Raw genomic sequence first — 17529 nt, forward strand, 5'->3', positions numbered from 1 at the left:
TGCTCTTGGACGCCACAAGCTGGGGCAGGGGCTCCAAATGTACACAGTGTCCGACTGGAGGCACACACACACACACACACACACACACACACACACACAAATAACACCCCACCTGACCTCATCTTGCTGGGCAAATGAGAGTTAAACTTCCTAGTTCAAGTGCATTTCATCCTTTAGCTAAGTACCTGACTTTTCAAAGGTCAGAGACGCTGCAGGGCTGTCTCTGCTCTTCAGAGGCCACTCCTCCTCCCTCTCCCTCTTTGCCAGGCTGCGGTGGTGGTGGGGGGGGGGGGGGGGGGTTGGTGGCTGTACCTTCAAGGACTGCTGGTTCGAGGGGTGCCGGGGCTGGGCCATCTTGCCTGCAACAAGCCCTCTGGTCTTGTGGCTGGCAGTCCCATCTCTGTTCACTGCACCTAAGCCATGCAAGGCGGGGCCGCTCTGGGTCCTGTTGTTAGCTCTCACTTCCAGGCTGCTGCCTGGAGGTCTATCTGCCACGACCCCCCCACCCCCACCCCCTGCCACTGGCCCCTGGCATGGCTGGCTGTGGGGCTGCCCCTTGGCAAGTTCACCAGCCACCCTCAGCTCCCTTCTGGTTCCCTTCCACACAGCTGTGAGTCTAGGAGCCTGGGGTGCTAGTTCAGGCCCGTCTAGTGCTTCCTGAGCCTGTGTCACTGCCATTTCTACTCCGGGGGGGCAGCCAATGCTGAGGAGGCTGGTGCACAGGTGGCAGGGAAGGGGGCAGCATCAGTCAGCACCTCCTCTGACCCAAGGAGTTTCTTTCTTCTCCCACTCTTGGGGTCCAGCCTGGGCTGCCAATGGCACCAGGTCCTGTGGAACCCGACAGCACTCTCAGCCAGCCAGACCCCCACCCCCCCACCTTCATGACCCTCTTGTCTGGCTCAAGCTCACCTTCTTGTCACATTCTGTGTCCTCTCTACCCTACACCAGCTTAGAGTAAACCTCACAGCTGGGACCTCCAGGCTTTCTACTTGATACATAAAGAACAACGTGCGGAACTTAGAAAACCTTTTCTTCTGCAGTGAAGCCTGGCTTTCAAAACTCCTGTGCTGTAGGCTTAGGGATCCTAGTCCGGCTTCGTGCTCACTTTCTCTTTGTGCCTTGTTTCAACTCTAATCCTCCCCGAGGCACTGGGTGCCTCTGGCAGGCTACCGGGAAGGTCACGTATGAGGAAAAGAAGAAAAAACATGTACTGTCCCACTTTTCTAAATGTATTCTTTCGTTATACAGCCACCCCCCACCCCTTATTTGAGGGAGCTGTGTTCCAAGCCTTCAGGTGTCTGCCTGAAACCCCAGAGTACTGAACAGAGTACTGTAAATACTATGGTTTTTTCCCCTATGAATACACACCTAGGATACAGTTTGATTTATACATTAGGCAAAGTCAAAGGTTGACAACCATAATTAATAATAAAAGAACAACGAGGGGCGCCTGGGTGGCGCAGTCGGTTAAGCGTCCGACTTCAGCCAGGTCACGATCTCGCGGTCCGGTCCGTGAGTTCGAGCCCCGCGTCAGGCTCTGGGCTGATGGCTCGGAGCCTGGAGCCTGTTTCCGATTCTGTGTCTCCCTCTCTCTCTTCCCCTCCCCCGTTCATGCTCTGTCTCTCTCTGTCCCAAAAATAAATAAAAAACGTTGAAAAAAAAAAATTAAAAGAACAACGATAACAATATACTGCAATAAAAGTTATGTGACCGTGATCTCTCTCAAAACATCTTACTGTGCGGTACTGACCCTCCTTCGTGTGATGCTGTGAGATTGCCTACATGAGGAGGTAAGTTGGTGAATAACGCAGGAAGAGTAGCGTTAGGCTACTATTGACCGTCGGATGTACCATCAGAATGAGGATCATCAGGCCCTACGACGGTTGACCGTGGAAGACTGAAACCGTGGCTAAGGGGGGAGTACTGTGTATGGAAATCTGCTGGTGGGGAGGTCCTAGTAAGGGCATGGGCAAAACGCAGGAATGAATGGAGGTGTCCCCGCTGAGCTCAAGGATCTCCTGGCACCTGGAGGAGAGAGCAAAATAGCCCTGCCTCCTGCCCTGCTCCTTCTTGGCAGGTCTTAATACCCAGCTAGACCATATGGGCCCCGAAAGCAGGAGCCTGTACTGCCTGCCTTTTCTTTCCCAGCTTCGGTGGGTGTGGCAATGCCAGGGCTGGTGGACACTGTCCTGGTGTGCAGGGCAGAAAGGAATCCTCTCCCGAGCAGAGGTTTTAACAGAAGACCACGAGAACCTGGATATGACAATGAGGAAAGGGCGGGGCTGCTGAGCTACCCCCACTCCTGCCCCAAGGGATGTTGAGGGAGGACAATGGGAGTGAGAAAGTCATCTCCCACCCAGACCACTCTACAAAGACTTGCGCGGCCCCTCCTGCCTCAGTTTCCCCACTGTGCTGTGGCCATCAAGCTGGAGCCAAAGGATGTGGGAGCGGTGGGTCTGAAGCGCACCACAGTTAGGAAATCAAAAGCAATCTTTTCCTTGCTGCCAGAGAGGGTGGCGTGCGGGAAGGTCAAGATAAAACCCGCGGGGGGGGGGGGGGGGGAGGTGAAGAGCAGCGGAGTGTTTTGTTTGGCGCAGCCGGCTGGCCGTTGCCTCGGTAGCTGAGAACGGCTCTGGTCACGCTTGCCTCCGCTCCAATCCTGTTACTCCGTGCGGTTGGGCTCCGAAAATAGCCCCTGTCAGCCCCATCAGCGCGGTTCAGCGTTTCCACCGTTGGCCACTTATTGTTTCGCGGACACAGGCATCGTTAACCCCTCCCGTGCCAGCCGGCCAGGGGCACCTGGGCTGCAAGCCCACCTTTGGGGAAATCGTGTTCTTTTCCGTCCCCTTGGTCACGGCAGGAAGAGCCCAAGGGCGCTGCGGGGACTCCGAACCAGGCCCTGCGAACCTTGTTCCATTTCACTGGCGCCACGAGCTGCCTGCAGGGTTGGCGCTTCTATCCGCCTTTGATGGAGGAGGAAAGCGAGGCTGCGGGAGGGGAAGTGACTTGTCCAAGGTCATCCAGCCAGTGCACGGCTCAGGTTCAGACCAGGGCTGCGTGATTCCAAGGCTGGGCTTTGTCACTGCGCCCTCCAAACACTGCTCTCTCTAGATCCTCCAAAGCCCTCCCCAAAGCCTGGAGGCATAGGGGCCAGCTGGTGGCTTCGAGGTCACCAGAGTCATTGAAACACAATGCAGGGCCCCACCCCAACCTGACTCCACACGTGAGTGTGATGACAAAGCAGGCTAGGGAACCGCAGCTGTCCAGAGATTCTGCGGGTCTCCCAGGGAACCAAAGGCAATTGACCTCATGGTGCCCAGTGTGCTCTTTGCTATATGAAAATACACGAAGGTATTTCTTTTCATAGCAAGTAAAATTTTCAGATGAGAAAATGGAGAGTCCTTCCGCTGCACCAGATTGTCTCTCAAGAGAAAACAGCCAACAATTTTAGAGCAAAAACCAGCCTGGAAAATGGATGAATGTGTCACACAGCCCTGAGTGTGCAGTGGGCTCCCACAAAGAAGGTAGCTGGGACAGTGGCTTTGAGCACAGGCTTTGGAACCAGGAAGAGCCTAAGAAGTGGTGTGGGTCACAGGGTTAGTACGGGGCCTGTCGTTAATATCTGAAATAGAGTTAAGTCTCAATATGTACAAGACTGTCCTGAAGGCCGTCTACTCATTAGTTCATTTAGACGTGTAAGGCAGATTTTGCTATTAGCCCCGTTTTACAGGCAAGAAGACAGAGACACGGAAAAGAGGCATCTGGCTTCCAAACTTTTGTCCAGTTTTCATTAGATGTGGTCTCTGGATGACACAGGGGGTCCCAGTGTGATTACTAGAAAGCCCTGGCCTGCCACTCAGTCACCCTCATGTCTCTGTCTCTGTCTGCACCTGCCAGGACCGGACCACGTGCTCCTGGTGCCCCTCTGGCCCTGACCCACTGGAGGAGGCACCTGGATGAGGCCTCCTTGTGGCAGTCGTGGGACCAACCACCCCTGGCTCCCGCAGGCCAAGGCCAAATCCAAGTCCGCGGTGCTCTGAGCTCCCAGGCCGTGTCATCTTCAGTCTCCTTCGGCCACGCTGAGCTGCTGCAGGCCCGTTCCTGAAAGCACCAGTGTAAGGGCCACGTGCCTTGGTCGGACCCCAGAGACTTTTTCAGGGGAATCTTTACTTTGTCTCTGAGTTTTCTGCTCACTCCACCCCATTTTTGGGTCTGTCCTGTCTTTCCCTTCTGCTAATGATCAGCGGGCTGGCCGAGGGCCCGGGAGGCCCTGCACTCCTTCTCTCTCTCACCCATGTGCAGATACAATAAAGCTCCCTACCCTGAAATTAACCCCCAATATCCCCTCAATTACTACTGATCCCTGCTGGAAATTTACCACAAACTACACGGCATGGCCTATGACTCTGATCGTCCTGGCCACTCCAGTGGGGTGTGTTGAAAATGAGTTCATCAGAGCTCTACCCGAGCAAAGATCTTGATAAAGTCACAGCTCTCAATTCAATCTTGCTTAAGTCTCGAAGGGCATTTATGAACTCACTGAGCCGAGAAGCCCCGGGCGACCTACTCTTAAGCATACAGCATCCTGGGAATCAGTCTCTCCATTTCTTGGTTCTGTTTTCCTCCCCGCTGTCTCCTGTCCCCAGGGGGTGAGAGGGATGACCACCCCTGGCTCCAGGCTTCCTTCCCACCTTCGGAGAAGCTACAGCCTTTTGCTGTAGCTCCTGCAGCCCCTGACTGTCGCTGGCCTGCTCGCCCACACCACCCGCTCTGTGGCCTCAGACCCAACTCTCCTTTTCCAATGAAATCAGCTTCCCCTCAAACAACAGGCACTGAGAGTGAGGGTGGCACAGCCCCCCAAAGAGGATCAGGGTGGTGATGTCTGCCCAGGGAAGGGAGAGAGTAGGGAAGAGCGAGAGGAGACCTTTAGGAAGCAAGGGGGAGAAAGAGAGGCAAAATGCCTCTCCGTTCTCCCTCTGCCCGCGCCCCCTTTGCTGACCTTCCTTCCCTGTCTCCAGGCCCCTGCAGCCTCCTTGCCTCTCTGTTTCAGTACTCCTGCCCCGCACAGGAATGTTTATGGTGTGCTCCTCGCCACTAGATGGAAAGCTCCCCCAGGCCAAAAGATGTATATTCGTTAAATAAATAACAAACACCCCCGGCTCATCTGAACTTGGTAAAAGTTGATTACTCGCGCCCATCGTTCAACGTAGCTATCTCTCGTTGGTGGGTAGCCTTGCGCACGATCATTCCCAGGATCACAGGACCCTGGGGGCTTGGACCAGCACCCTCCACCGGGGCCTTCTGAGATGTCTGTGCACATTTGGCTAGTGAGCCTTGGAAATGTGGCTGGTACAACTGAGAAACTGAATTTGTAATTGTACTTCATTTGCATCCATTTAAATCTAAATAGCCACAAGCCATGTCCTGGCTGCCATCTTGGCTGGCACGGCCTTGGGGCACTCGGGTGGATCTTCTGATTCCAACAGGAAGGCAGAGAAGAGACGGAGTGTGGGAGAGGATTTTGAGACAGGCCTGGGAGGCGGTGTTCATCTCTTCGGCTGACGTTCTGTCGGCCCAGATTCACCACCTGACCACATCTAACTGCAGTGGACACGGGGCGCTGTCGTCTTGCGAGGGGCCCAGGAGACAGAGGAGTGAGTTGTGGCAAGAGTTTGCCACACGCTGTGCTGACGCACTTCTATGCTTTCCAGCCTAGAGGTGCCTGGCAGGAGGCTGGCAATCAGGAATGGTTTTTAATGAATAGATGTGACCATGAGTAAGAGCGTGTGTCTAAATATCAATATGGATGAAGCGGTGAAAAGAAGAGCGGTAGGGAGAGTCCTAAGCCCTAGGCCACTCCGTGGTCCCAGTGGCTGCTGGGAGTGCCAGACTGCCTCCGTGACCCCAGATTCTCCCTTCCAGGGCCCCAGATATGGGGCAAAATGCAAAGCCTCGAACACAGTCAAATGACATTCATTTAAATAGCAAATATTGACCCTGCGAGGAGATAAGCAGAATACAAAGTACAGAAGCACCGTGGCAAACTCCCAGGCAGGCCGAGCGTGGGAGGCAGGTCTCAAAAGCTGGGACCCTGGGGTCAGGGACAGAGTGGGGGGTGACGCCTTTATCTGAACCCATGTACAAACCAGCCACCAGCAAGGGATTTGCAGGCTACATTCTAGGAACCAGGGTCTCTGTTGGAGGTAGGCATGCCCACTGAAGGGATCACATGGGGCAGGGAAGGGGTAAGCAGGGAGCCCCTGGCTACAGGTCGGGGGTCCTGGAGCCATCTCTAAGTTGTTAGAGGTCTGCAGGCAAGTTTCCTCCCTACCCTGGGCTTCTGCGGCCCGGACACAGAGAGGTCTGGACATGGAATTTGCAAGGCTCCTTCAGCCCAGTAGACCTCAGATTGACTGTTGTCTCTGCCCCCCAACAAGCTGCACAGACTTCAGCAAGCCCTTTGACCTTCAGAAGCCTCAGTGGGCCCAACTATGAAGTGAGAGCTATGCTGTTGACCTGGGAATGTGTGAAAAGCAGTACGGATCCTGGACTTACATTAATGGTCAGAGCAGCAAGAGACAGACCGACCACCTTCTTGGTAAACCTGGTCCACGCCAGCCCCAGCGCTGAGGCCTGGGGATCTGTGCAGGTGATGGGGTCACACAGGTCTGTGTCCCTCAGGGAGACTGGGAGCTTCCTGAGGCAAGAGGCCATGCCAGTGGCGAACCAATTCTGGGCAGGGGCAGGGGTAAGGCTGACTTCACTGCCCGCTCATGTACAATGTGGAAACCCACACCATGGCTGATTTCAAGCAACCGAGACATCACCCAACACAGAGCTGAAAAGAGACGTCCACAGTTGCAGCAAGCTGGGGGCTGTCTCGGAGGGATCCCCAAAGCAACCCCAAGTGGAGCCTCCCCTCACCTCAGGTCAGACCCTGTGTGAGTGCGTTAGAGCACCCAGAGCAGGCCGAGGGATCTCCTGCGCCTACCTAGCAGCCAACCTCAGCTGACCCCTTACCCTGCTCATTGCTGCAGAGACAGTAAGCCCCTCCTGGCTTAAAGGAGGCCGCTGGTGGGGAGTTGGGGCATGGACTATGGGTAAGCCAGTCTGGAGGGTGCAACACGACCTCACTAGCACCCTGGCAGGTCGGACACCTGCTCAGGGGCCTCCTCCAGGGTGAGAGGTGCCTGGACTTCTTCTGGGGCAACTGGTTTCCCCAGAGGAAGCATCCCAAGAGAAGCAGGGGGAAGCTGTGTGGTCTTTCCTGCCAGAGGCTCAGAACTCCCAGGAGGTGTCACTTCTGGCTGCAGAGTCAAGGAGCAGGAGAAGCCAACTCTACCTCTTGGTGGGGGAATGCAAGGGCCCAGTGCAGGAGAGCATGTGGGGTGAAGTTTACTGCTGTGGCCATTGATGCCTATCAAAGGGGGCCCCTGCAGCCACACTTTGCCCCGGTTCCCTGCCTTTGGGGCAGCCTAGGGAAGGGTAGGGTTGGAGGGTCTTATTCAGAAAGCACTACTAAGGGAACACTGGGCTATGGCTTTCCCACAATATGATAGTTCGTTTAATTTGAGCAATGACCGTGTGCCAGGCAGGGACTGTCCTCATTGTTCACACTGGCTCTCACTTCTTTCCCACGATAACCCTGCAAGGGAGGGACTGTTACTCTTTCTACTTTACAGATAAGGAAAACGAGGCATGTAGCAGGATTCAGGGCCATTGGCCTCTGGGTTTCCTTCCCAGGAAAACTGGAAGGAGTAGTGAGCTGGCCTCCAGCATCACCAGGCTAACCATTGACTAGCTGTGTCACTGTATCCTGAGCCAGCCCCACGGAGCCTCAGTTTCCTTGCCCATGAAATGGGATCATAGTGCCCATGCCCTTGGCTTGCCAGGAGATGGTCTGGCCGTATGAGTGCCCTGTGCCAGGCAGGGGGTGTATTGAACACGCATTAAGTTCCTTTCCTTTCCTCCCTCAGGAAGGAAACTTGAAGACAATGCACAAAACAAAACAGGATTGTTCCTCGAGAGGGTGGAGACATTGGAATTCTGGAGATGCCCGGATTAAAACCAATCGCGAAACTCTGGTACTTCTTACCAAGTACCTATGAGGGCCTACTGTGAGCCAGGCTACCTACTAGGTGTCTTTTACATCTTTAGCCCTCCCACAAAGCTGGAGGGCGCGATAAAGGAGTCTGCGATTCGAAGAGTTTAAGCTTCGGACCCAAGTCCCAAAGCAGTACCCACAGAATAGAGATCTGAACCCACTGCTCTCTCAGTTCCTGTGTTCCCTGCATCTTGCCGTAGCTCCTGAGAGGCTGCTGAAATACAGAAGCTCAGTACACCAGGTTAAGTTTGGGAGTCACCTCTGAAAAGGGAAATGACAGCCTGCTGTCAATTACACTTAATGAGTTCTTGCCCTCCGGCCAGTTGGTATCAGATCCAAATTCCTCCTGGAGCCTACAAGCCCCTGCCTGTTCTGAGTCCCCATGACCTCTCTGATCTCATCTCCTCCCACACTACCCACATCTGTCCCCTTCATGCTCTTGCCAGTCACATTCCTGCCTCAGGGCCTTTGCACTTGTTATGCCAAAATTCAGAACACCCTGCCCCCGGACCTGGGTGTGGCTTGCCCTTCCCCTCATTCAGGTCTCTGCTCAAAGGCACCTCATCCGGGAGGACTTCCCTCACCCCTCTATCTACCATTACGCGCACTCCACTTTCTATCCATTTTAACCTGACCTTTGTTGTTGTTTTACCAGATGGCCCTCAGCACTGTAGTATAGTGTGCGTTTGTGTACATCTGTGCCACTATTTATATTTATGGTCTGTTTTCTCCACTACAATGGTAGCTCTGGGAGAGCAGGAGTTTCGTGGACCTGGCCACTGCTACCCCCCTCAGGCCTAGAGCAGTGCCTGCACACATTGAGTGCTCAATAAATAACCGCAGAACAGAAGAAAGGCCTGATTAGCAGGACAATGGGCAGGGCAGGGGCCTGACCAAGCTCGTGAGTCACCCTGAAAGAGAATCTCCTTAGGGTCTTGTTTTTGTTTTTAATCAGAGTTTCATCAGCCTGTCTGGAAGAATGGCCACATCCTCGCCCACTGATTTGAGGTTTTTCAGAAGCTCTTTCCTTACAAGGGAAATGTTGTACTTCGGCTGAGCGTGACCACATTACAGGCATTGCCCCAGAAAGGGGGCTGGGGTGGGGCGGTGGGAATATTTTAATAGGAGACACTCAAGGCATCTAACCTCCAAGACCCAGAGGAGGGTGTGGGACCTACGCACTAGCCGGGGCCCTGCGCTTAGAAGGTTTCTGTGCTTCGTTTAATGCTTTGTTGTGGCCATCTTGAAACTCTTAACTTTTTAACAAAGGGCCCACATTGTCATCTGCAGTGGGTTCTGCAAATGATGTAGCCAGTCCTGGCCAAAGAACTGACCAATGTTAGAACTTCAGGCTGTACGGATGTTGGTTATTTGTGCGAAGAGGTTCTTCTGGGTGCTTCTCCCCCGTCCCATCCAGGCTGCCACTTGCACTGCCAGTTCAATTCACTGGGCACGGACTGTGTGCCGGGCACTTATGGTGGGTGCTGGAGAAGCAGAATGAAGGAGGCTTGGTATCTGCTCCAGGAGCTCAGAGAGAAGTGAGCTAGAGGTGGCAGGTTGGGGGCAGCATGAATGACAACATAAGCCTGCAAGGGGCCAGGTGCCACTGGGCCATCAAGTTAAGATCAGCTCCAAACAATCTGGCCTCCCAAGAACTCGCCCTCACCCCCTTCACTAAAGCCCCTGGAGCTGGGAGGGTAGGTGGGTAAAACAACGTGGCTGGTCCCGGAACCACCACATCTGGACCTGGCTGGGGCACAGGTGCCCAAAAGCTGAAGCCAAGGATGCTGATGGTTTTGTGGGTGAAGGCAACTCTGGAGGGGGGGTGGGCAGAGCATGCCATATGAAGCCCCCTTATTGGGGACCCCTCCTGCAGCCTCTGCAGCCTGTGGAGGGAGGAACAGAAGACAAATTCTGAGGCAAGACAAGGAGAAATTCCTTTTAAGACATCGTTTCAACTCTCTACCCCTCAAATCTCTCATGTACTGAGTCCCCCGGATAGCCAGTAATATACAAGCATCACCTTCAGGAATGTTTGTTATTAACCCTCTTTTTCAGAGATGGAAGCACAGAAGCACTGAGAGGGGGAGGGATTTGCTCGAGGTCTCATGCTCATAGGGACACCGGGACAGGGCGTTTGGGGGACCAGGGGCTGCGGACCCCGCGAAGAGCAAGGATGCCCCAGCATGGGGGGAGGCCCAGGGGTATGTCTGCCACAGCGGGTCCCCGCCCTGAGGCCTCGGAGGGGGTGGCTTGCGCCCGGGTCCGAGAGGGCCGCGGGGCCGGGCAGGAAAAGAGCCTCCCGCCCGAGGCGACTCAGCATCTGCGCCGCGGGGCGCTGGGCGACCCGACGGTGCAGCGGGCGCTTCCGCCTCCTCGGGCCTGTGCCGAGCGGATGCGCTGCCTGCGTGTGAACAGGGCTTGTTTTCCCTTCACGCCCTCGGGCTCCGTTCTTATGAAGAACTTCCTTCTGTTGGCGCTTTGGGAATATGCATTCCTGGCTTGCACAGCGCTGGTGACAGTTGGGCTGGGAAATGTCCCCGCAGCTTAATTAGGGCATCACCAGACCGCGCCAGGGACCCGCCCCCGCCCTTCCCTGCCGCCTGGACCCCAGGGACCCTGGAACCTGCACACGCGCGCGCGCGCGCGCGCGCGCACACACACACACACACACACGCGCGCGCGCGCGCGCCATGGGAGGGAGCATAGCTGCTCCTGCTGCTGTAAGCACCATTATTCCTCCTGATGCCAGGCCAGGGACCCTGGTGTCCCCAGCCTACCCTCCGCCCTCTCATCCCTCATAGGAACCTGTCCTCCCGGGTCAAGGCAGACCGTCCTCCAAATAGGCCATCCTCTTGCACGCTTTTGTTCTTAGCATTGCCCCTGTCGGGAATGCCCTCCCCTCTCCTCCTGGCATGGCTGGCTCCTGCTCCAGACAACCCCCACCTCCCCCACCCACCCCCACCCCCCACCCCCGCCAAATTCCTTCTACTCCCCTCCCCCAGCCTTCATTCACCCACCCAGCTGAAGAGTCCTTTGCCGCCAGTGGAATTCCTAAGGCCTCCTGCTGTTCTGCCTCGATGGACAGATGGACCCTGATAGGCCACCTGCTCTCCCCTTCCTGCACCCTACCAGGGCACTCTCAGGAGGAGCGGCGCACATGTACGGTACACCCCGGTTTTGAGGAAGCTGGAGGTAACTTTCACAGGAAGGTTGGCAAACCCCAGTGTGGACAATATCCATCCGCCTATGGGGCTGAGGGCAGGGGAAGGGGAACCTCCACATGCTAAAAGCCCAAAAGAATACTGCAGAAGGAGGCCTAGTTGATTGACAGTAAATGTCAACTCAAAAAACAAATATTGAAAATTCAACTGCAGAGTATATTGAAATCCCACTCCAAAAAAAAAAAAAAAAAAAAAACCTTGAAAAAAAAAAAAAAGATTTGCCAACACACATGGCAAAGGGTGAGTTTCCTTAAACGCTCCTGCAGTGAGAGAAAAATCAACCACCCAAGGGAAAACGGACCAACAACAGGCCTTTGCAGAAAGGAACCGCAAATGGCTTCTGAAGAAATGAGATGTGCAGCCTTCTTCATCGTGACAGAAATGTAGAGGAGAAAAATGACATCTTCGTTTAAACTGATCGAGAAACATCTTCAAGATGTGCGCCCCAGTGGGAGGAAAAGACTGCAGGGAGGTAGGTGTTGGCCTGCCGGTGGGGTGGAAGCCAGGGCCCACGTGATTTCCGGGAATGGTCAGACCTGGTGAGTTCATCTGGCTGCGCCAGGGGCAAATGCCTGGGGTGGGCCTCCAGCCAGTTTCGATGCAAGTCGGGTCCATCACTTCCCAGCCGCCTGACTGCAGGCACCTAATATTCTCTGAGCCTCAGTTTTCTCATCTGTAAACTGGGGTCATGATGCACTGCCAGGGAAGATTCAGACTTGGGAGGGGTGGGGAAGGCTCTGGGAGTGACATAGAGGCCGAGAGAGAGAAAGCAGAACTCAGGGGAAGGGGGGGAGGGGCCACTGTGGGGAAGGGGAGGGCCATGAGAGGGTGCCTGTCCCTGCAGAGTGGTTGAGACAGTTCAGTGGGAAGCAGACACAGCGGGGCCGGGCTGGGCTGCTGCGGGAGTGGGGTGATGATGGAGTTGCCCTTGGAGACCACACTCTCAGGGTTGTTTGGTGGTGAAGGGAAGGAGGGAGACGGTAAGGGTGGGAAGGTGGTGAGGATCCCACCTTCGGGAGACTACAGTATCTGTAGGCTGTGAAAATGGCCTCAGGGCCCTAGGACACCGCTCTCCCAAGTGACATCTCGAAGCCAGGCCCACGCTAGCTAACTCACTCTCCTGAATAACGTATATTCTCGGACCCAATCTCGCAGCAGTCGGTCGGGGTTATGCTTGCAAGGCGGGGACATACTCAAAGCTCAGCAGAAAGAACAAAACCCAGCTTTACAGGAATTAGATGGAGATCGTGGCTTTTAAGCCAGAGCCGCAAGGACAGCAAAGCCAGAGGAGGGTCCGAAGCTCAGGTCAAGAAGGAAGTGAAATTTCTGGCCTGAGAAGCCCCAGCTCGTGCCCAAGCAGCAAGGCTAACAGGAAAACACATCCCGGACTCAGAAGGTGAGAGTGAACCTAAAATGTGTGCTCGGGAAAGCGTGCCTGACACACAACAGACCCTCCACACATATTTCTTAAAGGCATAACTGGGAAGGAAGTTTGTGAGACTTGTCCAAACGAGTAGTTCAAGGCTGGGCTTGTTGAGTACAAGCGAGAATACAAGCACGAGGTGGCTGCGAGGCCAGGTGATGGGCAGGCAGCACAAGTGTGGTGGAAATGCCAGCCCTCCACACACTGGGATGGGGCCCAGTGGTCCTGCCCTTGCAACTCCAGAGAGTGGGTGCAGTAGGCATGCACCATCCCCCTGTCCCCCAGAAAGGTGTCGTCCCAAAGGGAAGAAAATGCCTTGCTGGGGCGGGAGCAGCTGAACTCAGTCTTCCCGGATTCTGCAGGATGGTTTTCCCTGGTGCTTTGGGCGCCAGGACTTCTGGGGCGCAGAGAAATGGACTAAACTGGGGTAGAGATCGGGAAAGGTCATTTAGTGCACCAGGGATCACAGATTCCAAGGCAGGTGTGGAGGGGTGTGGAAGGGGCGGCGAAGGAGAAATGAGAGCGGCTTTGATGATCTCAGAAACAGGTACATGCAGACTTCAAGCTAACGTCCTCCAACGTAGGCCTCAGTCCCCCAGCTCCCTGGGCCTCCCTGGGATCTACAGAAGCATCTGATTGGCTGCTGGCCCGCCAATGGTTGGCTCCCTCTAACCCCACTCCTGGTCCAATCAGCTGCAGGCTGGGCTGGAGAGGGGGGGGCACGTGGGGGCAGGTCACTTCGCAACAAGAAGTGGGACAGGGCAAGCTGGTTAGCTAATATCTGGGTTGTCCTGAGCAACTGGTGAGAGAAAAAAGTGCCTGGAACGGGGTCAGCCTACCGGGGCTCCAACCTATGGATAAGAGCTCTGTGAACGCAGTATGTTCTTCCTCTGAGCCTCAGTTTCCTAAATTGCAAAATGGCACAAAATGTGTTTGTCACCGGGTGGTTGTGAGGAGAAAATGAGAAAATAAACAGGAGAGTGTTTTGTAAACCGTAAAGCCAGAGGCGGGTCGTTTTATTTCACACCCAAGGGAGTGAATGTTCTTGAGTTTTACTTTCCCTTGAACCTTGATGGAGCCCCCAGCCGAAGCTGGACACGACACGGGTCAGATCTCACGTCTACACCCACAGCCTGTGAAAGAAGATGCATACAGGTCTTCCTGCAGAATGCATCTGGCCGGATGATCTTTTTTTTTTTTTTTAATTTTTTAACGTTTATTAATTTTTGAGAGACAGAATGTGAGCAGGGGAGGGGCAGAGAGAGGCAGACACAGAATCCGAAGCAGGCTCCAGGCTCTGAGCTGTCAGCACAGAGCCGGATGTGGGGCTCGAACTCACAAATAGCGAGATCATGACCTGAGATGAAGTCCCACGCTTAACCGACTGAGCCACCCAGGCGCCCCCAAGCTGGATGATCTTAGCTCCAGTTTCAGCTCTGCCCCCAGAGGAGACTGATTAGCCCTCTAAGTCTCAGTTTCCCCACCTGCAAAATGGATCGATGCGACTGCCTTACCCTATTCACACACTGCTGGGGAATTAAATACTCCCCCTCCTTCCCGCGGCTCCCCTTCTCTGCTCCCTGTTTGCTTTTCCCTCTGCACTTCTCTGGGGCTTCCAGCGAGGGTAGTACCTGAGCAGGAAGGAGTCCTTCGGAACATTTCTGTGCCCTCGTCGACATGACCCTGGCCATCGCCCTCACCGCCCAACACCAGAGAAGAGTGCAGTTTGCGTTCCTCTTTAAATGTTTGAAGTGTGCCCATGACATTTTCACGACCGGATTGTAATTCTTCGACCTTGTTTATCACCTCTGTTGTGAAAATCACAACTGCTCTCTGCATGACCAGAAAGGGCACCCAGCGAAAGGTTGTTGGAACAAAGGGGACTGAGCAGCCGTCTGCAGAGTGGGACCTCGTGAGTCCAGGGACCCTTCCCTTCCTGCTGTCAGCCCCTTGACCTCCACAACGCTCCTCGCCATCCCCACAGCTGCCGCTTCCCCCGCACCCTGCATGCCTGGGATAACGACTCTCCCCTGCAGTGGGCCCGCCAAGCTCTCTTCCTCCTGGACCCCTTCCCACCGGCCCCGGGATCCTGGGACCCAAGCGAGGAGGGGCTGCTGCTCCTGCGCTCTCACCCACCCCTGCAGGCCCCGGGTGTCATCTCTTGCAACAGCTGACGGTGACGCCTCCACCACTCTGGTGTCACTTTTAACACCGCGCGTTCACACCACCGGCTGACTGCGCAAGGAGGCCCCAGCGGAGCCGCGCGCAGCCGCACCCCACATGTGGAGTTGTTAATCCAGCAGTTGTTCAGCAAGTTCTCTTGGCCTCACCTCCAAACGTGTTACTTCTGGAGGGAACGACACCACGGAACTGCACCAGCTTTCCCAAGAAGGAATGCCAGGACCCGCCTGTCCTGCGTCGGCCAGGAGCGGAAGGGGGGGATCATTTCAGAGCGGTGGCTGCAAAGATCCGGGGTCTGGACCCCCGCCACCTACACATGGTTCCGCAAATCACAAGAGGTGGACGGGGAGAAAAAGGGTAAGGGAAATTGTGTCACCACACCACTTAAAATGTTTTATTAAGTCTGCACGTTTACTACGTTTTCAAGGAGGAGTTCACGATGTGACGGTAGGAGACAAAAGCAGCGGACACAACCTATGCACCACGTGATCTCAGTTCTGTAATGTGCGGGGCAGACATCACCGTGGTTCACCCGCATCCGTTTCCAGGCACTGCTGAAGCTTTTCATTTCCGCACCCTTGGGAGCGAGCATGGCCATGTGACTTGCTTTGGCCAATGAAATGTGAGGGAAGTAATTCGTCACTTCCGGGTGAAATTGCGGTGTTGATTTGCTGGCGTTTCATTCCGCAGACGCGCTCCTGCTGGTTCCGCAGCCGGGGGACAGCATGGTTGATGTGGAAGGCCCGGGAGATCCCAGGGGCCACCACACCGGGGACAGCACCCCCACAAGTCACCCGGACCACTGTGCTCTGGGTAGGAGCAGAAATAAACTTTCATACTGTTAAACCACTGAGGTTTTTGTATGGGTTTTCCTGCAGCATGATCTATCCTGTGTTGAACAATGTAATAATATGAATAGATGCAAAAAATATCATCAGGAAACATTGCAGTTACTGGTGACGTTTGCTTTTAAACTTTTGTAATTTTTCCAAACTTGGTAAAGTCCGCGTCTATTACTTTTGTGATTTTTCTCTTTTAGCTTTATTGAAATACAATGGACACACAGCGCTGTAGAAGTCTGAGGTGTACTCGTTTTTATGATTTACAGAAGTTGCTCCTCTTAAGTATAGCTAGCTTTTTAAATAAACTGTAGCTAGGGTCATTTCCTTTCTTTCTTACAAAATCCTAAAAGGATTTTCCCATTTTAAAAAGGGTAAATCTGGGGGTGCCTGGGGAGCTTAGTCGATTGAGTGTCCAACTTCGTTTCAGGTCATGATCTCACACTCCTGGGCTTGAGCCCCGTATCCTGCTCTGGGCTGATAGCTCAGAGCCTGGAGCCTGCTTCGGATTCTGTTTCCTTCTCTCTCTGTCCTTCACCCACTCGTACTCTGTCTCTCTCTCAAAATAAATAAACATAATTAAAAATTTTTTTTAAAAAGGGTAAATCTGAGGCTTAGCGAGATAAGGTGCCAGGTAGTCCACCCTCATTATCCTATTTACCTCTTCAGAGGCTTGTATTTTATTCCCATTTTGAAGATGAGGCTCGGAGAAGTTATGCAAGCTGCCCACTGTTAATCATTTAAGAATTGAGGACGTAAAACTTAAACAATAACCACAAAAGCAGGCACTTTTTTTTTTTTTTTTTTAACGTTTTATTTATTTTTGAGACAGAGAGAGACACAGCATGAACGGGGGAGGAGCAGAGAGAGAGGGAGACACAGAATCGGAAGCAGGCTCCAGGCTCTGAGCCATCAGCCCAGAGCCCGACGCGGGGCTCGACCTCACGGACGGTGAGATCGTGACCTGAGCCGAAGTCGGAAGCCCAACCGACTGAGCCACCCAGGCGCCCCTAAAAGCAGGCACTTTTTATTGGATGATTCTATATGCCAGGCCCAGAAATGGTCTCATTTTATCCTCTCAGTAACTGTATGATATAGGTACTAAATGATCTCAACTTTCTAGAAGAAAAAAAATGGAGGCTCAGAGAGACTGAGCTATTTGCCCAGGGTCACACAGCTAGCAATCTGCAGAGCTGGGACTGGCATCTTGGCCTGCCCAAATTTTGGACAGCTTATTTTACTGAGAGCAGAGGTGGTACCAAAGGTGCCTGTAGGTAATACACACATGAACGTTTAAAAGTTAAATTCCTATTTTTATCAAAATATTTACACAGAAAATTTTAAAAGTCAAATGGTACCATGCAGCTGATAATCAGAAGCAGCAGTCCTGTCCCTTCACTCACCAACTAGCAACTAGCCCCCTCCTCTGAGGCAACTACTTTCAGCATTTTAGGTATTCCTTCTGACATTTACTTTCATATTTCTAAATATCATTCTTGACCCTTTTATTAAAGTTTATTTATTTATTTTTGAGAGAGAGTGCACACGGGGGAGGAACAGAGGGAGAGGGAGAATCCCAAGCAGGCCCTTCACTGGCGGCACAGAGCCCAATGTGGGGCTTGAACCCATGAACCGTGAGATCATGACCTGAGCCGAAATCAAGAGTCAGATGCTTGACCAACTGAGCCCCCCAGGCACCCTGACCTTTATTTTTAAAGATATTACTTATTGGCTTCCTCCTGTGGAAGACTGCCTATG

Source organism: Panthera onca, chromosome C1 (assembly GCF_046562875.1).
Source record: "Panthera onca isolate mPanOnc1 chromosome C1, mPanOnc1 haplotype 2, whole genome shotgun sequence".
NCBI lineage: Eukaryota > Metazoa > Chordata > Mammalia > Carnivora > Felidae > Panthera > Panthera onca.